The sequence below is a fragment of the Podarcis tiliguerta genome, assembly GCF_965153285.1.
Source record: "Podarcis tiliguerta genome assembly, chromosome: 1".
NCBI lineage: Eukaryota > Metazoa > Chordata > Lepidosauria > Squamata > Lacertidae > Podarcis > Podarcis tiliguerta.
Window position 1 is genome coordinate 95,146,907 of NC_139534.1, and position 25,573 is coordinate 95,172,479.

At 41.2% G+C, this 25,573-nt stretch overlaps 1 protein-coding gene and 1 pseudogene across 2 annotated transcripts in view; both read right to left on the reverse strand.

Annotated features, from left to right (window-relative positions):
• Window positions 1-25,573, reverse strand: part of RYR3 (ryanodine receptor 3) — a 255,484-nt gene that overhangs the window by 222,887 nt on the left and 7,024 nt on the right. The gene's annotated exons all lie outside the window — the stretch shown is intronic.
• LOC310678566 (splicing factor C9orf78-like) lies at window positions 20,399-22,124 on the reverse strand (annotated as a pseudogene). The gene is made up of 2 exons: window positions 22,053-22,124; window positions 20,399-20,942 (listed from the first exon to the last, which is right to left on the reverse strand). The product of its transcript is annotated as a splicing factor C9orf78-like (transcript).

Here is a 25,573-nt window from a genome sequence, read left to right on the forward strand (position 1 = left end):
TAAATATACGTACACAGGCAGCCTTATACTATTTTCCATCTATCTAATATCATCTCCTCTGACTTGCAGAAGTTCTCCAGGGTCTTGGACAGGGGTCTTTCCAGAACCTACCGTTTGTTTGTTTTTAATTTAACATAATGTATATACTGTTTGCTTGACGGAAAACCTCTAAGCAGTTTAGAAAAAGCAGCCTAAATTATTCATTAAAAATACTGATAAAAGCAAACATTAAAAACAAGCTGATGTAACGTTTTATCAGCATCTGGTCTATTTAACAGGAGATGCCAAGGACTGAACCTGGCTCTACCACCAAGCTATGGAATCTTAATAACAGCAAAATAATAAAATCTAGATTAATATAATGTAACTAAAAAGCTATTTAACAACAAAGTTCACAGAAATACACATGACATTCAGAATGTATATAATGTATATAAACGTTGTTCCCATGTATCCTGAAATGCTAAAGAAGACGACCCGTGTCCTTGACATTACCTAACACTTCGAGAGTTGCAGCATAGTTTTTGCCTAACAAAGGAATTGTGATGAATGAACCAAGAGTACATTGCTGAAACACTCTGAGCCCTTTTTGGAGCTTGTGGCTTATGCATGACCAGCTACCAATTGGCCAATATATTTTCTGCAGCTGGGACAGCAGTGTCAAAGCACTCTACTTATTGCACCTGGCAGGAAAGTTAGCAGAATAATTTCAACTTTGTTCAGGGGAACCCACTTTCTTTGAGTAAACTCTGGTCTGATGTACACGGAGAGTCTCTGAAATGAGGCCCTGAATACTAGGCCCTCCATGGTGACCTTAAAATAGCATTAGAAGAGTCTGCTGCATCAGGCCAATGCTCCATCTAGCCTAGGAAATCCCACAAACCTAAGCACAACGGAACTCTCCCTACCTGTGATTTCCAACAATTGGGAGTCACAGCCAACAGATAATCATGGGAAGTTGCCTTACGCTGAATCCAATCAACGGTCCATTCTAGCTGAATCTTATTTGCCAGTTGCTGCTCTCAAGGGTTTCTGACAGGGTAATTCTCAGTCACACAAACAAGAGATAGAGGCCCCGCCAGGTCTGAAGAGGCTTGGATCAGTACCTTCTGCTTCCCTCCGCTCCCCATGCAGACTGTGGTCACTCTGCTCATCTCCCCTCAGGGTGGAGTAGGGGTGGTATACTGCTCACTTTTAACTGTACAAGGTTAAACGAAGGGAGGTTGTATTCTTTTATATACCATACTTTTCTGTGTGTAACACGAAGCTTTTTTTATTAAGAAGTTATGTTAAAAATTGGGGGGTTATCTTATACATGGATAATGCATGGGGGGGACGTTGGATTTGTTGCTGCCACAAGCTGGAGATTGTCAGTGGCTATTGGGCGTATTATTGGTGGTTGCAGCAAGGGCTAGTGTTGATTGGCTGTTGCTGCGGCAATTGGGCAGGCAATTGGCAGCTCCTCCACATGCAGCTGCTGGGTGACCTTGGGCCAGTCACACTTCTCTGAAGTCTCTCAGACCCACTCACCTCACAGAGTGTTTGTTGTGGGGGAGGAAGGGAAAGGAGAATGTTAGCCACTTTGAGACTCCTTAAGGGGAGTGAAAGGCAGGATGTCAAGTCCAAACTCCTCCTCCTCCTCTTCTAGTGAGGGGACAGACAACTGGTGGCTTCTGCAACGCGTGCGAGTGGCAGCGGAGGTCAGGCAGGTGAGTGATTTTCGGCAATCCCTCCTAAAAAGAGCTCAGCAACTATGGGCAATCTCCCCCCGTTTTCTTAATTTGGAGTCCCCCAAAATAGGGGGAGTCTTGTACACAGGGGCGTGTTATACACGGAAAAATATGGTACATATATTTAAAATGAGTCCTTCTGAAGCTGAAGTCCTTCTAGGAAGTGTAGGCAGAGGCAACAGGCATGAACAAACTTGTTCTGCTGTAAGCTGCACCAGAGCCTTCATTTCAAGTTTTTTTAAAAAAAACCAAAAAGAACAAAATAACCCTTGGCCACTTCAAGCATTGAAAGAAGCTGCAAAGGGGAAGAGCAGAGATATAGGGCCAATTGCCAAAGCCATTTTGAATCAGTTGCAGAGGATATGCAACATGGAAGGTCTGCAAGGTAGACCTTACTGTAGCAATGCTGCTAGATTTAGATTAGCCCCACCATTACACCTGTCTGTACAGTTCCATCTTTCACCAGTTAATATAAATTCACATCAAAGTGCTTTCTGACGTCTTTATGAATGGCAAAATCTTTCAAAAATTAAATATTGTTTTATGTTCCCCTAATGCAGCTCTTAAACCTTTAACTAAGTTAATTTCTACAAAACTATTTCAAGTAAAAAATTCAACTTAATACCAGATTTTTTTAAGAGTAGGGTACACACACACACACACACACACACACACACAATCACAATGTGATTTCTGTAAGATGAACCTTTTAGATCAATTATTTCTTCTTCCTTTGAGATCAGTTGGCCTTTCTAAGTGCAGGCAAAATGTGCCAAAATGCTAAGTTTGTGTCCACTTCAATTTTTGAAGTACCCAGCTTCTGGCAATTTGTGACTCTAATTATTACTGCCAGCAAATGCTGGTGTCTGTCTCTGCAAGGGCAAGGACTGGAGTTACCGTCCACATACTGGCTGTGGCACACAATTCATCTACTGCATGCAAATTGATGCAAAAACTATCCCTGAAACTGTTCTTGTATAATAAATACAAAACATTAAAATGATTTGTATAATTAATATTAAAAACAAAACTATATTCCTTCCAGAAATTTACAGTACAAAGGAATGATTGGGGATGTAAAAAATACTAGCAGCAAAAATTTGGAGCCCCGGGTAGGTGCAATGCAGATGATAGATCTCTAGGCTCTTCTGGATTTCAGCAGACATAAAGACTACAGATTTTCAAGCTTTCATCAACAAGAGCTTAAAAAACAAAAACAAATCGTTTTGAGATTAGTTTGGATTCTGAAAATAACAGCAAGCTGAATCACATTATTCATAGCATAATCATGGTCAGGCAAATTCAATGGTGCAATTAAGTACCTTTCCCGAAAACACCAATTATATCTATATGTACAGAAGACAAGCAACAACCTCAAAAAAAAAAAAAAATTACAGGAGGGGAAGGATCAATGCCAGAAGAGTCTAGCATGAAAGGTCACCCCTACCCATCCTTCAAAAACCAGCTGCCCTGTTCCCCCAGCCCCAGAGGAGGTTAAGAAGAGGCAGAGTCCCTCCTACACAGAAGCAGAATAATAATCAAAAGGAGAGGGGAGTAAGCAGTGAACCATAAAACACAGGCTTGCAAGGACAAAGGTCTGGAAGAAAAGTTTTAGGAAAGCTCTCAAACAAGGTCTTAGATACGCCTCCTTAGATGAGGGCCTGAGGGCTGCGTTCTCAACCTTACAAGAACCACATACCAGCAGAGCAGAGGCCAAAGTAGCTGGAGTGAAATAGAAGTCAGAGGTTTCTACATATCGTCATGCACACACGCACACACGCACACACACACACACACACCTCCATCCTCTTTCCAGCCATGCAAGAGGCATTCTCATAGTTCAAGGACACAATCAAGTAGGGTGTGGAGCAGGGCTGTTGAGGGGCAAAGCCTGAGGAAAGCATGTGTGGACTGAAAAGGGGTGTGGCTGAGAAAAGCCCCCAGGGCCAGACAGGGAGGTCTGAAGGTCAACGTCTGATCTAGAGCTGTGTGTAGGTAGGGCTTGTGAATTAAACGTATATTTCAGGGCGTTTGGGAAGTGGAAGAAAGTCTCGGGGGAGGAAAGGCAGTGTAGAATGGGGAGATTTGGAACATATAAAGAGAAAAGTCTGCTGTAATTCCATCTTCTGCACAGCTACATCTATTAAAGGTACAGGACCCTGTTCTCTTCTCTCTCCCTCTCTCCCCGCCCCCCTTCATCTGGCTACCCTGGGCAGGGGGTCTGCTGCGGGCCATGGAGCCAAAAGGACAAGGAGACAAAAGAAACAGTCGATGACTGGGCCAAGTTTTACAAAGTGATTTGAATTATCCGGACAAAGCTACTACTGCAGGCATCATAATAATATTTCATAAGGAGAGATCCTCCAGTCAGCAACTACAAACAAGCAATTGGTTACTTAAAGGCTCTGTTGACATTTGGCCATTGCACTCGCCTGCTCACTGTTCATACCATAACAATCTTTCACGGATAGTTAGCATGGCACATGGCAGATGATCTGTACATGACTTAGATTATAGGCACAAGACTTGAATACATTGCTTCACTTGCGGTATTTTAAAGGGCATGAGGTATCTGTTCTCTTTGAGGAAAGACATTTCAATTCTTAACACACCCTTCCTCCTCAGGACTTACCTTCTCAGTATTCTGCCAAATTCCTTGTTGTGAAATAACTCGTCCTTTAATCTCACTGTGTGTCTGCAATACTGCTCTGGAGTCACCACCAATTTAGGGGAAGGGGAAAGGAGATGGGTAGTGATGGGGAGAGGCTTGGAATGGGCCAGAGAATGATCTTAGGGCTTGTAAAGCCCCCCTCTGATTTTGAGACAATCATTATCAGCCCTCTAAATTAGTCTCACACCTTGGCTGGGGAGAACTTTGCCAGACAAAAGAGAAGGTCCCAGTAGCTCAGGGTCCTCCTGCTCATTTCCCCAGTCACACTAAAAATAAACCTATTAGATAGCAGCATGTTGAGGGCAAAGTTCCACCTCTATTTGTTCCCCACAAATGTTCCCATTATAATGGCAGTGGTATATGAAGGGAATACCTTCTCCTTGGTCTATCTGGAGAAGTACTGATTAGAGAAGAATTCCCAAACCTGGTGCCCATCAAACGTTTTAGACTTACTCCCATCATCCCTGCACCTAGGACATGCTGGATGGAGCTGATGGCAACTGTAGTCCAAAACATCTGGAGGGCACCAAGTTGGGAAAGGCTGGAAAGCTTGTGACTCTCCAAATGGTTTTGAACTCCAACTTCCATCAGCCTGAGCCAGCAAGGCCAATGGTCAGGGATTATGGGAGTTGGGGTCCATCAACATCTGGAGGGCCACAGGTTTCCCATCCCTAGAATGTCTTCCACAACACTGTTGGAAAGGCCAACTTCTCTTTGCTTCAAATTTTACACCAGCTGAGGCAGACAATGTTCTGTGCATTATCTAGTTTTGTTTAACATCCTTCAATCCCTTTCTCAAAATCTGAACTTCTTTTTGCTATGAAAGGTTCACTGAACAAGCTCATGTCCATGTTTCACTGCATAATAGTAATTTGACAATAGATTTTTACCTCCTTGGGACATACAGTGATACCAGCAATATAACAGATGATCCTCAATCCAAATTTTATTGCATTTAAGTTTGCATATACTGTACGTTTGTAATTCTTGCACTTGTATGTTATACAAATAGATCATTTTACAATAAACTATATTAAATACTATGGAAATTTATCTTATTGTCCTGACTCCTACCCAACACACAAACACACACACTTACTGAGCCAGGTACAGGCTCAGCAGCAGACACATTGCTCAGGAGTCATGATGATTCAGGAGTTGGGCAAGAAGTTCAGAACTGGAAGGAAGCAACGAAGATGTCCCAACAAGTTTCCCTACCACTCTTGCCAAGCCTTAAAAGTTGAGGTGTGACGTGCTCACTCACGAGACTCTTTCAGCTTGTGGAAATACTGGGATTGCAAGCACACACTACTTTGGGACAGGCGAGTCTGCTCCCATCTGTGAAGGTGATACATCCTGCTCAGGTTCTTGTTTAGCCACTGCAGCCTCCTGTTCAGCCTCCCCCACAGTTGATCAACGCCTTCCTCAGTCTCCACACAGGCTTCCAACTCCACAAGAACATTGAAGGCAAGAGCAGACATCTCTGCTCTCCCCTTCTAAAGTGATTGAAATCCGAGTAGATAAGGGAGATTCCCCTGCTCCCCTGTTTCCCCAGTTCAGCTACCCGTCTCCACAATGCTTCTTCCACCTTTGTCAGAGCCTGCCACCCCAGACCAATCCTGACAGTGCTGTAGGGTTCATGACAGGTTTTTTTTTTTGGGGGGGGGGGGAAATATGTACTATTAGATTAGGATTGCTGTAGGTCCAGGATAAGCTATATTACATTCATATTCAGTGGCCTTTTCCCCCTTTACGACATTTAAAATAAACAAAGAGTGTACATTCAAAGTTCAATGAGAAAGCATATAAAAGTGCAGTCCATAATGCTGTAGAAACTTAATGGGACTTGCCAACAAACCCTGGCACACACAGAACAAAGGAAACAGATCTGAACGTCCCTGTTCACAATATTCTACTCAATTAATGCGGTTTATGCAAAGGCAAGCTCTGTACATTGGGATGTTCTCATAGATTCCTATGAAGTAGTGTAATTTATATGTAGGAAGGAATAAAGGATGGAAGTAAAAAAGAGAAGCAGGAACACCCCCCCCCCCCCGATTTTCTGCTGTCTTAAAAAACAAAGTCAAAAACAAGAGACAACAAAGGACACCAAATATGTTGGTAGAAAGATATAACAAAGCATTTGCCATTCCTGCCAACACTTTCTATTGAGATGGTAGTGCCATACCCCCTTGGCCAAGCATGGGGAATCTCCAGCCCATAGGCTTTTGAATCTGACTTCCATTATCATCCCACCCCTTCACACAGCAACTGAAGACTAATTGCAGCACGGGAGAGTGGGGCGTTTTTTTGGGGGGGGGTGTGGCCAATCGGTACGGATGCTTAATCCTTCCCTTTCCATGAACTGCAAGCACACAAACAAACAAACGTGTGCATGTCCATGTAGCAATTAAGCTTAGTATTATTTTTTTAAGTTCCATTTGTGTGAATGTGGCTATTTTTCTAAGCCTAATTGCCTCATTAGGAGGGAAAGAGAAGGGAGAGAGAGATAAGGAGAAGGGAGATTTAAACAACTGTGTGTATGTAGGGAGGCATATGGTTGCGTGTGAATGGGAGAACGTGGATGGACTTAAGTGGTTCTACCCATGTAATTAACATAGCATGTGGATTTACCCTAAGTCCTCATTCTTTTCACTTTGCTTTCTAGCAGGTTAATGATCTCCTAATGCATGGCGAAATGTTTGTAGACTGCCAGTGGAGGAAATAGATGGGGCTTCTTGACTTTCTCATAGAGGGGAAATTACTGATTTATTGGTATGTGACTGTTTTTGTGTACTTTGGGTACATAACATTTACTGCACCTAATTCCTGGTGCATTGGTGGTTCAATCAAATTCTCATGAAATGGATTTAGCTACAAGACTTTGAGTCTTTTTTTAAAAAAAAAAAAAACTATTCATGTGGGGGTTTTTTAAAGCCAACCTTATTGTACTTGAATCTAAAATACAGTATTTGAATAAAACATTCTGTAAAAAATAATAATTCAGCTGATATTTATGGGAAGCTGATATTTCAATACCACTTGCCTTAAAAATGTACTTGATTTCAGGATCCATAAAAGTATGGGCTTTCCTAAAAAGGTTGCAGTAATGGTGGCATCATCCATTTTTTAAATAAAATGATGTTTTCCCTGTAAGATGGCACAAAGGCAGGTCATACATGGGTAAGCGTTTATACATCATCATGACATATCATGGTCTGACAGTAGAGGGTGGTTTATTGATGGTGTAACAAACACCAAATCATAATAGTGTGATTTTTTTATCCTTGGGTATAGAGTTGTAAAATATTCTAACTCTCTGCACAGAATCTACATATTATGCAAATTCAAGAAGCAGTGGGGGGGGTTAGTCCCTCCTTACATCCTCATTTATATTGCCAGCGTTGCTGGGATACATGTTAGCCAATGCAAGGCTGTATTAAGTGGAATAACAAATGATTCCAACTCTACTTCGTTGACAATTATTTCACATGAGCCATCAAAAGAAGTGAACAGATTCTCACTATTATAGGCCTGGGTTAAAAAGAAACACTACAGTGGCTTTTAGTGAGATAATATGCATTCCAAAATACACAACAGAATATGAAAACTGCATGCTGAATCTGAAGCATACAAAGAAGTGGAAATATGTGTAAGGCTACAAATACAAACTATTAAACGCGGCAATGTTGCACTTAAGAGACTCAGATTAATAAATTCTGTTCAGCTACAAGTTTACAGTCATTTCGGGTACAAAGAGAATATAAAAGCCAAAACTTATTTTGTTCTAAATGTTTACCTACTATTACAAGAACTATAAGGAATATGTTGCATCAGGAAATTGGAGCTAACTACAACCAGACAATGGAGATTGCGCCTAATTTTCAGAATTCAGTATACTGTCAACTGTTACTTGGTCATTTTTTTCCCCTATAGAAAGAAGAATTGTAGCTGTAGCTTTTGTAGTTTTCATTAAAAACTACTTTAAAGTTACCTGAATACTGCAGTGCCAGAGAGGATGGGGAAGAAAACCGACTGGCTGGCAGGATTATGACATCATACTATTATGATACCACATCACTCCCCTCCCCTCCAGAGATGAGCAAGAGAGAAAGAGAGAGGTCCTCAATGGCTGAGCCAATGTTCTAGCAAAATAAGAACTGCTGTCTCTCCATCCTCAAAAGTTCTGATATGTCAGTACCTTAATAGTCTACAAAACATGGCAGCAGATTAACCAAGAAAGGCAGGAGAAACACACTGACCCCAGAAACTCAGTAACAGCAGCTGAAAAAACGGGGTCTCCATCTTCATGCCATTTAAAGGGCTTCAACTTACTTTCAGGCCTCCCAGGGTGTTGTGAACAAGTGACAAAAGGTTAACAACAAATGACCAAAACCCCAATAGAATAAAGTGCACATGTAGAAGTCGTAACTGGAGAAAGAGAGCAATGACGTCACAGTCCTGTCAGACAATGGGGGCTGTTTTCTATGTCCGCTGTTGCTAGGCTAACTTTAAAGTACGTTTTCTTGCAAACTGCTATGTAGTGCTTAGTTGGGACACATGTTTGTCTTTATACTTATTTCAAAGCTTTATTAACAATAAACAATAAAAGCTGTAAAACCAATAAAGCAGCAAGCACAGTCAATAGGTAACACTCCACACTAATAGAGCAATTAGTGAGCCACATGCCTTGGCCCAAAATAGAAGTGATGTGGGTGATGCTTGAACAGGGTGCCCTGCAGTTTCTTTAGAAGATCAAGGCAGCCACAGGAGATCACCTCAGGAACTCAGTATGAGACCATGCCACTGAGAAAGGGGGTTTAGCCCTTTCCCCCTATGCCAGCTTCCAGATGAAAACCACCCTCTGAAAGCTGCTTTTTGTCCCATAGACTTGCCCTGTGGTGTGTGTGCATGTGATTTCAACTGGGAAATTTTATTTGTTAATGCATGATATTTATGCTTCAGAAAATACGTTCTCTAGGCTTTGTGCAATTCAAGACAATTAAAAACATAACAATGGCAAGGGAAGGGTTGCCTCTGCTATGGGCTCAACAAGATCCAGCTCCTCTGCCCCACTCTCTTGGCCTCAGAGGTTACCAGCAGCCTCTGCTACCTAGTAGGCAAATGCTGAAGGACAACCCAAGGATGAGGGCAGGATGTGTCAGCTGAATGATTCTGGTACTACAGGGACACCGTGCTATTTCTGTTACTGATAGCAGCCTTGAGTGTGATTTTTGTTATGACAATCTTTCATTCACCACTTTGAATGCCTTTCAGGGCTAAAAGGCAGGATACAGGTGTTTTAAACAAATGAGCAATCTGCTGCTGCAGTATATGGAAGTCTTTGGATCCTCTTCTCTTCTGCCTGAAGCACCATCAGTGGGTACTTGGATCAATTAAATTCTTCCTCCTGCTCAGAGTGATTTCAGGTTAGGTTATTTTGGCAGTGGTTACCTGTGATTCCTAGCAAGACAGGAGCGCCTCTCCAACACAAGTTGAAGCACATTTCATTTGGGCTGAAGAATAAAAAATAAGCAAAACATAAAACAATGGGGAAATGCTTACATCTCTCCCCCCAGCATTGCAGTTTCATTCTGAATAGATGTGTTTTGATCATCAGGTTGACGCTGGTACCCAATGGTGGCTTTAGGGAGGTTCCTCCTACTTCAATTCATCCAAAATATGGGTGCCCAAACTGAAGAGCTCTGCTCCACACAGTAATAAATTATACTTCCGTATGACCTAATGCTATGGAAGTGCCATAGCTCTGGGGCAGATCATCTGTTTTGTAAACAGAAAATCCAAGGTTCAACCCCTGGTAGGACTGGGAATATTCAGTCTGGAAAGTTGCTGCCATTCAGTGCAGACAGTACTGAACTAGATGAACCAATGGTCTGATCCATTCTAAAGCAGCTTCCTGTGTTCTCTATAAAAAGGGCTTTTGGAGCAAAGCCTGATTACAAATTCCAAGAGGATGGGACAGGGCAAAACTTTTGTGTGCGTTTGTGTGTGAGACTACCATACTACTGCAGCCTAACAGAATGAGGCCTACTCTAATGGGAAGATGTTGGAATTCATGCACCAGACTTGACTGCCCTGTACCTGAAGCTCTTCTGCAGTCCCATGGACAGTAGTTGTTTAATTGAGCAGAACATTGTGCTATCTTTCCTTTTAAAGGCCATATTCTCTCTCACACACACACCGTCATTGGAATGATTACTGTAAAAAAAGGCTCTCGGCAAGAGGCCAATGTGTAACTGCTGGAAAGTCCCAAAGGATTTCCTCCTCTAATTTTCAATCATTGGCTGTGATGAGGAGATTGCAATAAGCTGTTTCCTTAGATGCCAACTTAGAGCCTCTTACCATCTGCCAGTAAATAGTTTTGGCAACCAGCCTGTTGCTCAGTGTTTACTCACTGATGCCAAAACTAGACATCTGCTCCTTGTATGGCAAAGACTTAGTGCTGTGACGAAACTAGTTACTAAATTTCGCAAAAGTTTTCTTCTCCTGTGAAATAAGCTTCTGTTTCTTGCAAAGAACCTAGAAAAATATATACCCCACATTCAGCCACCTGATGTGCTGGGTGTCTCTTTCTTTCCATTAAACATTTATACATCTCTCTGCAGCCTCCCTGGTTGCTCTTGCTTCCTGATCCAAAAAAAACCCCATTGGCAGGAATTATCATATAATGTCTTCCCTGAGCTTTAATTCAAGTGCAGAAAACCAAGGAGGCTGGCTACCCAGCACCTGAAGACAGCACATTTGCTGATTTTGTTTTTGAAGGGAATATATACCTTTTACCTTAAATGAAATAAAAAAATTTGGCTCCATTTCTTTAAAAGTAAAAAAATATGTTTTTTTAAAAAATAGCAGTGGGCAGCTGTTCCATGCAGACAGCCTCTCCAGGATCAGTCCTGGTAACCTATGTATCATTTTTACTCTTCCTCTCCCTTGCCTTTTTAAATATTGATTATCACATTAATTATTACCAACTAAGATTTATCTATTTGAGTTTAATAAAAATTGAGACCATGATACTTCAGATACCTACTTCAAATTATTTGTTTTGTCTAAGGAACTCAATATGGTATATGTGGCGCTCTCCCAGCTTATCCTCACAACAACTCTGTGATACAGTGACTGGTCCAAGATAATCCAGAGAGCTTTATGACAAAATTGGGATCGGGATCTGGGTCTCCTGAATCCTACTTCAACAATCTAACCACTACATCACACTGTCTCTTCTGAGACAAGATACCTTTTAAAACAACAAAATTTACTTCCAAGCAAACATAATTAGCTGTGGTGTGCTAGGCATCTGTTTCATGCAATACAACCTCATTTCAATATGAAGAGAACATTACAATGACTCAGAAAAGTTGTTAAAATAGCTTCATTATGGAAGTATAATATAATAAAGCCCAGATGTATGGAAGATTTCAATAGCTCTTCAAATTCAAGCCTTATTCAAATTACTAGGATTGTAAGAGAAATCAGCAGTTACAATTGATCAGCCAGCGGAAGCAGAATGAGAAAAGGGCTGATAGAATATAAAATCAGTGTGAATTTTCATGATGTAGCAAGGGGTAGGATGTGACCTTCAAGAAGAAGAAAAACCCACCACAAATATTTTAGAATTGATCAAAATCTATGTTCCACACTAATCATGGATTTTATTTTATTATCTGCATATCTAACACTTCCCACCCCACCTCTGATCCCAACTGAACCTTCAGCCTTCATTTTGGTGGTGTGATTTAAGCAGATAGAAATTGAACTCTGATCTGGGACCCTCAAAGACCAACATATAAACATGGAACCTGTGAAGTAGTCCTCAGACTACAATGGAATGAGCTGGAGGTCCGCCATGCAAGACTGCTGTTATGAAGATGGACACAAGGACTGGGATCCAAAGTGCCACACTTGATTTTCCCTTCTGGGCAGCTGTTCCTCATACCCCCTGAAAAGTCTCCCACCAAAAAAAGCAGCATCCCCCCATGTGGTGCAAATACCTGCTGCTAAAATGAAAAATTGGCTGTCTCCATTTTAGGTGTACACATGGAAGCACTTTCCATGCACAAAAGCCTCTATTGATCTCGTTTGGCTACTAAAGATAGTGAAGCATATTGCAAATTAGAAGAACATATAAATATGATCAACAGAAGTTCTAGCACCCTTTGAGAGGTAGGGAGATTCTAGTTGGAGTGGTGAACCTTTTCTGATGTCAACGTGATTTCCTTGCACAAGCACATCTAAGGGAAAGCTCATCGATTGACAACTACAACCTCAAACTCACATAGCGTTCATATCAATTCAAACATATATGAGTTGAATGCTGAGAGATTGACTGCTGCACATGTACACAAAATTCAGCTGTACAATACGAGCTACTGTATTTTTTCCCCTATAGGACGCACTTTCCCCCCTCCAAAAATGAAGGGGAAATGTGTGTGCGTCCTATGGGGCAAATGCAGGCTTTCACTGAAGCCTGGAGAGCGAGAGGGGTCGGTGAGCACCGACCCCTCTCGCTCTCCAGGCTTCGGGAAGCTATCCGCAAGCCTTGGGAGCCCGCGGGAGTTCCCACGGGGCTCCCACGGCTTGCGCAGAGCTGCCTCTTTCCCGAAGCCCGGGCACGCTGAGCAGTTGCGCCCCGGGTTCGGGCAGCTCTGCGCAAGCCTCAGGAGCCCTTCCACAGCTTGCGGAGAGCAGCCTGTTCTGGGGGATGGAGTTGGGGGAAGCTCGGGCTTCCCCCGCCCCAGCCCCGCGCCTGGGGGGGAAATAATTTTTTTTTTTTATTATTTCCCTCCAAAAAAACTAGGTGCGTCCTATGGGCCAGTGCGCCCTATGGGGCGAAAAATACGGTACATATGTTATTATAGTGAATGCTTTACCAATCCTGTTCAAATAACATAGGATGCATGCTTCTAATATAAGGGTTGAATCAAACACCATAAATGACAGACTGACCACTCACAATGATGCATGCCCCACAGAGCCTTTCAATGGGAACACAAAGGGTTTCTCACTTACCCAATAGACCTACTCTGAGTCTCTTCCCAAGCCACAGTTGCTTTTTGGCTTTCAGCAACACATATACATAGGGAGGGAGTTGTTACATGTCACATGAGGGCTGTGTGGTCAGGAATGAAGATTTATAGTAGTAGAATCTGGATCGGTTCCAAGCCCAGAATTTATTTGTGACCCAGGCTATTCTCAGACATTTTAAACATGCATAAGATGGCTTGGATCCATAGGCTACTTCAGTTGTGGAGGTGTGTTTGATCAAGCAGAATCTTGCTGGATGGAGGATGGAAGCTATTTTTGCCAATTCCCCCCTATGGCCTCTATGCCATTTCCCATGTTGTTCTGAAGAGCCCCCAAATCTCTAAAGAACATTTGGGGTTGGGTAAAGGGACCACAGGGGGAATCAGCAAAAATAACCTCATGCCCTTCTGTGAATGGGATGATCTTATGAACAACACGCTCATGGGATCTCTGGTCCCAGCCCAAGGAATGTGCATGTGTGTGTGTGTGGAGGTGGCACTGCCTCTGACATGTGCTTACTCATTGTATTATCTTAAAAAAAACCTTCAGTGTGTATTTGTGGTTGGCTCTTCTCAATGCATTCAAAAACAGGGCATCTGAATTCATGAAGAAGAGTCCTCTGTGCATACAGTTTTAATTGTCCACTTTACAACTGTATTTCCATCTTCTCAAATGCCAGGCTTGCACTTCTTTATTAGATGTAATATCATCATTACAATTTACTCTGCTTAGTAATACACCAGTCAAAGGATGATGGATGCAATCTGATTGCTGATCTTCGTTTGGTCCTCATTAAATTCCCTTGTGCCAGATCAAAAAATATGAAAATGTGATTCAAAAACAGTCATGGAAAGCAAATAAAACCTCTGGATCAAATAAGTGTATTAGTCAACAATACATTTGTTCCAAAAGTAACTGGCACCATTAAAATCAGGTAAGTGGGTGGGTTCTTGTGCAGTGAGAAAAATGCTTGAAGTCGAGCTGGATTATGTTTCCATGGAGGCAAGACTCCCACAGGAAAAATTACAGCATTTTAAAGCACTTGTAGGGAGGCTCCTGGGCAGCCAAATAAATGATACTGTGCCAGTTGCAGGCTTTATTAGGTCACTTAAATTTTTACCTGCAAAGCTCAAGGGAGAAGGTTGCCCTTTTTTGCTGTTCTTTTAACAGCCCCCCCAGCAAAGCTCTGATTTATTATTGACTGGAAAGATAAGATTCCAGATCTGTAATGATTTGTGTGTGTGAAATTCAAGCTTTATCTATACTAGAATAATCATCTCTTCTTGGCAACAGGTACAGTATAAACATTCCTAACATTGGTTTGTTTATCTCGGTATATAAAGAACATACCCTTCAGCAGTTTTTCTATAGAATAACCTTGAAGGGAATGCCTCTAATAAGGATTTTCCTCTCTTGCTCCCTTGATGTTGCAGTGATAGTCAAGTTTGCAAAATGCAGCTGATACTGATAGACCATTTAGATGACTAAAACTAACCTTTTGCTTAGATACATTTTATTTTATTTTATTATTTTTTTGGCTTACAAGTCTAAACTGTGACCGCTCATTCCTCACTCTTGGCTTACAAAGCCATAGGGACAAGAATGTGGTCCAATAGCACGCATGGTTTTAAGGAAGCTATCATGCAGCAGCTGCTTTAAAGGGCAAAAAGTAATGTCCCCTCAAGAGCTAACAGCCAGCCCTGCCACTTCTGATCTGGTGTTAATGGACAGCTGGGCTACACTGCTACTTCTGTGGCCAAGTACCAGCATTTTTTGTTTATCTGAATTGATGGGGAGATGGAAGAAGTGGTTATTTATTCTTTTCCTGGAGTCTTAATTTTGACTGGTTCCAGCTGACCCGTGACAGACCTTGGGGTCTCAGATTTCATCACTGCCCTGTGCAACGCCTAAATTTGGTGCACTCCACCACCACCCCCACCTCTTGCACTTCATTCTAAAGAATAGTTGTGTCACCCCCCAATACTCTGTAAGAACATACAACAATATGTGCAATTTGTTTTTTAAATGTTTCGGATATTGTATTCGTAAATTACTGTGACATGCCCTGGGATCCTAAGCTGAAGAGCAGGCAAATAAATCAAATTAATAACAATAAGAATGAGAATCAGAGCCCTGTTGGATCAGACCAAAGGCCCATCTAGTCCAGCATCCTCTTTTCACAGGCCTTCCAGATGTTCACTGGGAAACCCACAAGCAGAACATAAGCACACCAGCACTCTCCTCACTTGTAAACCTCAGAAACTGATATTAAGAGGCATAGTGCCTCCAGCACTGGAGACAGTGCATGGCCATCATGGCCATTGACGACCAGATCCGCCAATAATTTGTCCAATTCTCTCTTAAAATAATCCAAATTCCATAGTTAGCTCAGCAGCCAATGAGCCATGTATAGGTCCATTCGAATTCCTTTTGCAGAGGGAGAATAGGCTGAAAAAGAAAAAGTATCTCCTGGAGCTATATGAGTTGATGGGCTGTTCCAAAATGTTTAGATGTATGAACCACTCTTGAGTGTCCAAAATTTGTATTAAGACACCAGAAGCACAGGTTTCGTTGGTGTGGATTCATACCAATTTGAAGATCAGAGCAAAGTAGACACTAAAGTATGACTGTGTGCTAAAATTGTATTCATTTTCCTAGCAGTTTCTTGTCTCCTTCAAATCAGAACCTTTTTTGCCATCAGATACATGTTTTGTGGCTGTGTAGAATATGCTCTGCCTTTCCCTAGTTACACTTTCCTTGTACCGAATTCTATTTAAATATTCTCTTTCAACATGTTTAATCAAATGTGTGTTCATTAACGTAGTTAAACTGTGTTGAATGTCATTGCTGGAAATGTACTCTCTTTCCAACAGTATTTTTCAAGCAAGCCATTAGCTAACCATAGGGATTAAGCAGCACACTTGGTATATTTCAAATGTTAAGGAATGAAGGACTTTTGAGGCATTAACATAAATGGCAAGGCTCTCTCGTTTCATTACTGCTCCTTTGAATCCATTTTCATTCCTGTCATAGGCAGCATGAGGTCAACATCTACTTGTTTATTTGTACATAAGATCTGACTTGAAACATTTTGGTTTCTAAGAAAATGTCAGCTTTGAGTAGACAAAAATAGAAAAAAAATGAGGCCATGGATCTTGTGGAAATGCTTTGTCATATCCTCTGATATGTAATTTGCAGCAGGTCTTAGCATCATTTTATTCTTCTGAATTGCTCTTATAATATTTAACTCCCAAGTTTCAGAATCATATTCTCTGCTGATTGCTGATGATATTAGGCAATCTCTTTCTTTATATGTGAGTATGAAACCATATTGCCTTAAATTAAAATATTGCAAGCTATTCTAAATATACCTCTGTGCCTGGTGACATAATTTATTATCTTTGAGGGGCAACAGCGACATGATATTGCAAGTCGAAAGACGACAAGCTACTGTGGCATCAATTATACAGGGCAAAAGGGAGGAAAGGATCGTGGGGCAATGGCCACAGATGGAAGGACCACAGGTAGATTTGAGCAGTCAGTTGAAGATGTGAAAGTGACAGCAAGAGTTCTAAGCTAGGGACTCAACAAAGCTAATAAATTACATGGGTGTCTGCAAATAACCTATGACTTCCATGGCACATTCAAAAGGTTCAGATTCAACCAAGCAGTTCTGCTAGTGAAAACCAGATGTGCTATTTCAGATGTGACAGTCATTTTGTATTATGCCACACGCACCTTGGCTGCCATGTTGTGACTGGCACCCATGGCACTTCCTCAAAACCCTAAATGTGTCCCAAACGTTGGGAAAAATCTGAACTATAGGAACGTGGAAAGCTGTGTGGAGACAATAATTGTACCATCCCTCCTCGTTCCCCATATTTCTCCTTCTTCCCTTCCCTTTTCATGGTCTTAGTGGTTTGCAGCACAGCTTCATTGCTGGGTCAGACTCAGAAAAGAACAAAACTGTAGCATACCTGTTTGGTATTAGTGTTGCATTAAAAGGTAAAGGTAAAAGACCCCTGACAGTTAAGTTCAGTTGCAGACAACTCTGGGGTTGCAGCGCTCATCTCGCTTTACAGGCCAAGGGAGCTGGTGCTTGTCCGCAGACAGTTTTTCCGGTTCATGTGGCCAGCATGACTAAGCCGCTTCTGGTGAACCAGAGCAGCGCACGGAAACACCGTTTACCTTCCTGCCAGGGTGGTACCTATTTATCTACTTGCACTTTTTGGTGTGCTTTCGAACTGCTAGGTTGGCAGGAGCTGGGACCAAGTAACGGGAGCTCACCCCGTCGTGGGGATTCGAAACCGCTGACCTTCTGATCAGCAAGCCCAAGAGGCTCAGGGGTTTAGACCACAGCGCCACCCGCATCCCCGTTGCATTAGCATCCAAATTTACAAAGACTTTTGTGGCACGTTAAAGACTAAGCAATTTACTATCGCCAAAGCTTTCATCGACTACACTCAACTTTATAAGATGCATGAAATTTTATCCTGGGTCGCAGAAATATATACACATGGCTGGGGAAGGGGGACCAAAAAAAGTTAAAGGGAAATGGAAGGTAGAAAAGTACAAACAGTGATAATTACATAAACAGTGGTAATTCACAAAACCAATTTTTATGACACAGACATATTTGCATTGGTAGGCCCATTCACACATATAATGTGCTAAAAGAATCTTCACCTTGGTTTACTCCACAAGCGATAGCATTGAAACTCTTAATATATTGCAGTTCAGCTGTTTCATAATCAGTTTAAATGGAGGTTTTTAAGATGAGCTTGCCTCACCAACATTGGTTCCCAGAACTATTGTGTAATTTTTACAGAGTCCTCTGTAAAATACTGAGTAACTTTCTGTATGATGTTTGAAACAATTATTGTAATAATATTTGCCTTAGTCAAGGTCTTGGTTTACCTACATATGGACTACAAAAGATTCTCATTTCATAAGAGTTGCATTGTTTGCCTCAAGAGTCCCCACACCAATTGGTTCAGAACCAACTGTACTTTTGATCATTCCAAGCTACCCTTTATTTGCCTAACTTGGGATGGCAGCTGAAAATAAGAATATCCTAACCTATTAATTAATGCAAGACCGATTTACCCTTCCAGAGGAAAATTGAAAATTAAATCAATTTAATTACCAATCTTCCTGTGTAATGACCATGAAAATCTACTGTAATATTTCTAGTGATGACTGCTTGAGTTAGTCCTGCTTCCTCAGCTAATCTTCATTGCACCAGATATTGAGGCATCTAAACTAGTAATGTTATAGGTAGTTATTGGGTCTGAGAGTTTCCCACAGATTTTTTAAATTTTATTTTCTAGATAGGATGCTGAAGATCGTCATGCTAACTGGTTCTGCAGTGTTCCTGGACTACCTGCAGAAGAGAATGATTTAACTTGCATGTAAACCAGTTTAAGCCTACTTTGAAGTTTCTGTTTTTGCCTACATTAAAGTTTTCTGTCTCGTGTACTTAGCTATAGCTTCTCAGGACGCTGACATTTCCCCCTGACAGCCTGAGAGAAAGCTGCTCTTCACTGAGGGAATTGACAGCATGGAATACATTATTGAACTTGCTGTCATATACTGACTAAAAAATGAAAATTGTTTTGGGAAATGGTTGGTTTAAAAGGAGTGGGCTTTGATATCTGCTTTCTTTAAGATAATCAATTATAAAGGCATCAGCTTATTTTTAAATTAACACATTTATCTAAATATTAACATTGTGGCGATTTGTTTCCAATTAACTAGAAGCAAAACTTCCAAAGTGATGGCCAAATACTCTACTGGCAGAATAAAGAGAGAAAACGCTAAGTTTTATATTCATGAGCCCTGGCCTCTGCCCTCTACCCCTGTGGCCCAGAGGTGAGGAGATCAGCATCTTTGACAGTTCAGTTTTTAACTAAGTGTGGTTTATTGGTTCATCTAAACCTAAAACTTCATAAACGATGGTTTAAAGTTGGCTTGTGTAAGCCTGAGTTCATTCTGAGCTTTGATCTGTCTGATCTGCAACTGTTGGCTACTTGTGTATACTCTTCCTTTGTGATTTCCCTTTTCTTCCATGCCCAGTAGTTCCTCAAGCTTTTTGAAATCAGCCTTCTTAAAGTACAGAATGCATGTCCGGCTACACTCAGCTTTCCCTTGTCTCTGTATCATGAAATCCAGGGGACATGATCACTTCCTCCCACATTCCAAGTACTTCCACTATGTCAATCAGTTTGTTCCTGTTGGTGAGAACCAGATCCAATACAGATAATCTCCTTGTTGCTTTTTCCACCTTCTGGGAAATGAAATTGTCAGTGAGGCAATTGAGGAACTTGCTGGACCTTACATTCTTGGCAGAGCTTGATTTCCAACAGATATCGGGGATAACTGAAGTCTCATGTGACTATTATGACCATTTTTGAGTGTTTGGTATTCTGCTCAAGAAAGGCATCTTCCAAGTCTTCAGTCTGGCCTGGAGGTAAAGTCATTGTTGTTTTCCTCCCCATTCATTTTTACCCACATACTCTCAATCTGCCTTCCATGTTCCAGGTCATGAATCCCTTCACAAATGTACATATTATTTACATATAATGCTGCTCCCTTCCTGTTCGTTCTACTCCTTTGGAATAAGTTGCACCCCTCTATTTCTATATTCCAGTCATAAGTCTCATCCCACCAGGTTTCAGTAATGCCTATTAGGTCAAATTCATCTTGTGTGTTTCCCATACTCTGTACTTTGACTTAAGCTTTTTATCTGAATCATAGTTGCTCTGTGAATGCTGTGAAATATTTAATAAAAATTATACACAGCTTGATTTTATTTTTTAATCCCCTCTGAGTGGTTTACAAAAAGAGTTCCTGGTTACAAGGACAATTCTAAGTGAAACTTCCCCTTCTCAAATTTCCCTGTGCATTTGCTCTGAACATCTGAAGAGGATTTTTTGTGATCAGGAATCCAGCTTCAGTACTGCCAGTTTATCGTCTTGAACTCCTCATAGAGATAGTCATCAGTTGCTTTCTCATTTGGGGGTATTTGCAGTTAGGTGAGGATCTCACAACTTCTGGTTTCTCAGTATCTCCCACCATCAACTGACTGGCTTTGGGTTTCTCTTTGTTTCTCCATACCAGTGAATTCCACTCTTCAAGATAAAATATGTTGTGCTGGACATAGTTGACAGGCATGTTCGTTGGGACATAGGAAGTTTTCCTATTTTTCTCCTTGTTCTGCTGCTCAGCCAGCAACCTCACTTTGGCCTTCTCAGTGAAGATGATGTTTTTGATCTTGGCATCAATTCTGAGGTCTACCTATGATATGCCGCTCAGCATCTGATTGGACAGCATCTCTTCTGTCTTCTTGGCCAAAGAAACCCGGGTGCTCTCAGGTAGCTTGTACAGACTGTGCTCTGCATTCTTCTGCTTTACTTCCTGTTCCTCATTTTCCACAATCCCCTTCCTTTTTTCAGCTTTATTTCAATGGAGTTCATCATATCAGCATACAGTGGTACCTCGGGTTACATACGCTTCAGGTTACATATGCTTCAGGTTACAGACTCTGCTAACCCAGAAATCGTACCTCGGGTTAAGAACTTTGCTTCAGGATGAGAACAGAAATTGTGCGGCGGTGGTGCGGCAGCAGCGGGAGGCCCCATTAGCTAAAGTGGTTCTTCAGGTTAAGAACAGTTTCAGGTTAAGAACAGACCTCCGGAACGAATTAAGTACATAACCTCCTCTTCACTGATCTTGCGATTCTTTCAATTTCTTCATGTCCACCATTGCACCAGTCTTTATCTTAAAAGGACATCTGCCAGGGTCATTTCTTCTTGTAGAGTGGCAGAACTCACTCCATTGGGCCTCTTGTAATTTTTGCCAGACCTCCTTGGTGACCTGCTCATCCTCATCTTCCTCCTCAAAGTCCCTCTGATGGAAAGCTTTCCCTCCTATGCTGGCTGTTTGCAGTAATAAACATTGATTGATTGATTGATTGATTGATTGACTGCTTTCCCTGCTAGCATGTTCCTAGCTGCATTGGTGACAAATCTTCTTCTTTACCACTTGTGGGAAGAAATATATAATAGAAGGGTAACAGGCAATATAAAAGTATTATGACTAAGAAGCTTTAAGTGTGTAAGGTACTGTGAATGTCCCAAATTTGGCCATATGTCATGCACAGATGAGTTTCGTAAACTCATACTCCATTCACACACTTCTAGGCCATTTTCAAACACCAACAGTGACTATCAACATCTCTCTACATTTGAACATTCACAGCGTTTATCAATGATTGTCAACATTAATACATGAGTGAGCACTATACTGCAGGTGGCATTTCTTCTGAATAACAGCCTCTCTCTCTTTATAGACTTTTATATATTACGCTCTCACAAGTTGTAAAAGTTACACAACCAACATCACATATAAGACAGAGGGACAGTGAGTTTTAAGAAAGGAAGAATTGTCAGAGCACTCTCCCAAACCAAGCACAACAGAAAGAAGATCTTAGCACTGTAGTGAACTCTGTGGTAAAATGTGGAATGAGACTTTAATGACTGTTGCCTCTTCAGCTTCTGACTCCTCCTCCTCCCAGTCTGCTCCCTCCTCTCCCTCTGACCACTCACCATCATCCCAACACCAGTCCCCTGGCTGTGAGCCCTCTTCCCCTGGGGGGTTCTCCAGCTGGTGTCTCCCATCATTCCTCTGCATTCAGCCAGTCTGTGGCACAGGGCTTCCCCTCACATGATTTGAAGGGTGGGGTTCAGGAGAACCCCCAGAACAGCACACAGCATAAGAAGAGGGGAGTCATTCTGTCTGGCAAGCTGAAATGTTTGCACAAATGGAACATCTGTAATAGTGCAATGATGAATTCCACCCCTTGTTAGCAGTCACCCCCCAAATCCCCCGTAAGGGTAACATTCATCTAGGAGAAACATTCCAAAATTATCATCTAGGAATATGCCAACAGACTAGCAGATATGTCTCTGTCATTATAAAGAAGTATCTTAAGCACCACCCTGGGCCAGAATTCTCAGCTACTACTGATGTAGAACTTTAGGTGCTGGAGGTACCAGAATCATTGAATCACAGAGGGTCATCTGGTCCAACCTTCTGCAATGCATGAATACTGCAGTACTAATGGGGATATTTACACTAATATCCAAACATTACTGATGAAGAGGCATTGAAACAAAGATATAAATCACAGTAAGCCTAACATGTTTCAAATAGGAGTTGTGTGGAAAACATGGTGAGGGATCATGCAGTCACTATCCCAGCAACAGAAATACCCAATTCATAATAACACACTGGATTTGAATATTAGATCTGAATCACACACATATTTCACAGCACAATGGTTGTAGAATACAGCGATTAAGAAACTTCTCCTTGTTGCAACGGAAGCAGCTCATAGCAAGGTTCCAACCATTTTAACTATGTGCTCACAAACCACCAAAAAGGGGACACCAAGAGCAGTAAGTAGCTCTGGAGAGAGCCAAAAGACTTTCTGAAAGTTGCCACCATACTGTTGAGTGTATGCATGAATCCAGCCATAGAGGTACGATGGAGTATCCTTCTTAGCACTCAGCTTACTGAGCCAAAACTATATTCTGTACTACTATAGATAATATATTTGGTGATACAGACCTTCAACATTACTTGTGCTATATAACTGTCAACGAGTAGTTCAGTACAAGTTTTGCATGCGAAAGGACCCAGGTTCACCAGGCGGAGCTGGGACAGTCTGCTCCCTAAAACCCAGGAGAGCCTCTATCAATCAATGCAGACAATAGAGCTAGATGGAACAATGATCCGACTTAGTATAAGACAACTTCCTCCTTTGCACCTGGCTAAGAATATTTGTTTGCATCTATGGAAACAGATACTGAGGCTTATCAGGTGGCTATAAAAGTCTCTTCCTTAGTGGAAGAAATTGACATTAATGAGATGTGTAGAACATATACCATTTACTAATTGTCTTCATGTTTTTGTATACATTCCACTACACAGACTAAAGCACTACAGGCAATGAATTTAAGAAAGATTGCTCACTTCTTGCGGGGTTGAAGTTATTTGGCCACAGGCATCTTTTATATTGCCGCTCAAGGCATGATACTCTGTATTCCAGTCAAACAGTATTTCCATTGCCTTTTATTATCTATTTATTGCTATCTGGAACTATTCCTGAATACAATATCCAGTTAAAACCAACATTATTTACAATCTGCTACCAACCAAACATTGTCTGAAAGTCTCAGTGCCAATGCTGGAATTCTGAAGTGTCAAATTTGTAAGAAAATTTAAATAAAGCAATCATTAGCATGATTTTATAGAATTATAAACCTATTTACTATTTATACATTTATAAAACTATTTCTATTTTAAGGCTAGTGATTTTGTAAAGTTTTCCAAAGGGCCATTTGGAGACAACTTTGCTTTTCACACAGCATGATTCACAAGTCAATTATATTTAACTGGGCTACTGTTGTGAAATGAAATGCCACGGGCTATTTTTGTAAAATATGATTTGAACAAAAAAAAAATCAGCAAAATGATTTCATAGCAACATAGCAACAGTTAACACAAACCTCTCTGAATTCATAACCAAAGGCTGATAACACCTCTATTAAGAACAATTTATGATGAAATGTTTTCTCAAAACATTTCTCTCTAGTGAATGACAGAAATTGCTAGGAATCATTGAACATTTCCCCTAAAACAAAAACAATTGAACATTATTCTGAAGCTCAACTTTAAGAAATTACGTTTTTATTCAAATTCATGAGAGACTTGTTTTCCATAAGGAAACTAATTCAGGTCTGACTTTCAGTACCTTAAGATACTTCCAGCACCTAAATTGCTGCAGAAGCGTTTAACTATTCTGCAAGTCACTTCATCCTGCAAAGAAATCTGGAAACTGTAGCTCTGTGGGGGTCTTCCTAACTACTCTCAACACTGTTAACAAACTACAATTCCCAGGATTCTTTGGGGGAAGCCATGACTTTTAAAGGGGCATAAGAGTGCTTTAAATATATGGTGTGGATGTGACCTCAGAAAATGATGGCTCAGTGAGCAATGAGAGTATTTACTGGTTTACGGATAATGAATACTGACTTCACAAAGACGCCAAAACCAGATGCACAAACCTTCATAGGAATCCAAACTCTTCATCCTTGGAACATGTGTAATTAGTGCAGTAAATAATGTGACGATGCAGAAAGACTATTAGTAAAAGATGGCACAAGGTATCCTACCTTCTAACAACAGAATGGTGGATCTGTTCCTTTGCTACAAAAATATATGAGCCCAGCCAACTGATCCGTATCTGCAAGGTGGCATTTGAATGTCCTTGATATAAATTCACTTCTAGACATAAGAGCACAGGATAAAAAGCTTGGGCTACACAATAACAGCTTTTCTCCAATCTTTTCAAAGAAGTTTGGCTGTGATGAGACAGTTGGAAACACCGATAAAATTTAGGAAGGGAGTAAGCATGTGAAAGGATGCTTAGCAATGTGAAACACTAGCTGACAACCACCCATGGTTTTTGGAACATCAAGGTTATAGCATGATCTCTCACTGACTATCAGCACATTACTGTGCACATTCAACATTGCCCACTTTCTCAAGAGAATCTAAGTCACAGATCTTAGAAACGGAAAATTGCAGAAGCTAGATAACATGGCACTGCAAAGCCAGACACAATCAGTATGCTGGTTGCTACACAACAGATATTTCTGAGATGATACTCAGTAGATTACATTGTTTACAGACATTAACTGACAAACAGCATAGGCATACATTCTATGCAAGTCCATATCTCCCAGGGCTAATGAGGGATGCAAGACAGAAGCCGAGACAGTCCTGGTATATCTGCTAGTGTTTGAGGTCAGGTGTGACTGACACTGTAGCCAGAAAGTTCCTTATTTTGGAGCTAACGTATAGTTTCTGGTTGACTGCTTGCTCTTTGCTCTTGCTGTAATGCAGTGGCTGCCTTTGGATATGGTGATAACACTATGGTTTAGTATAATGAAAACAAGCCCAGCCTTGGACTTGTGCACTCCTCTCCTCCCCTCCCTTCCTCTGGCATAGCTACAAAGAGAAGATTTGGAGCATCCACTTCTGTTATAGCCTGATTTCAGTT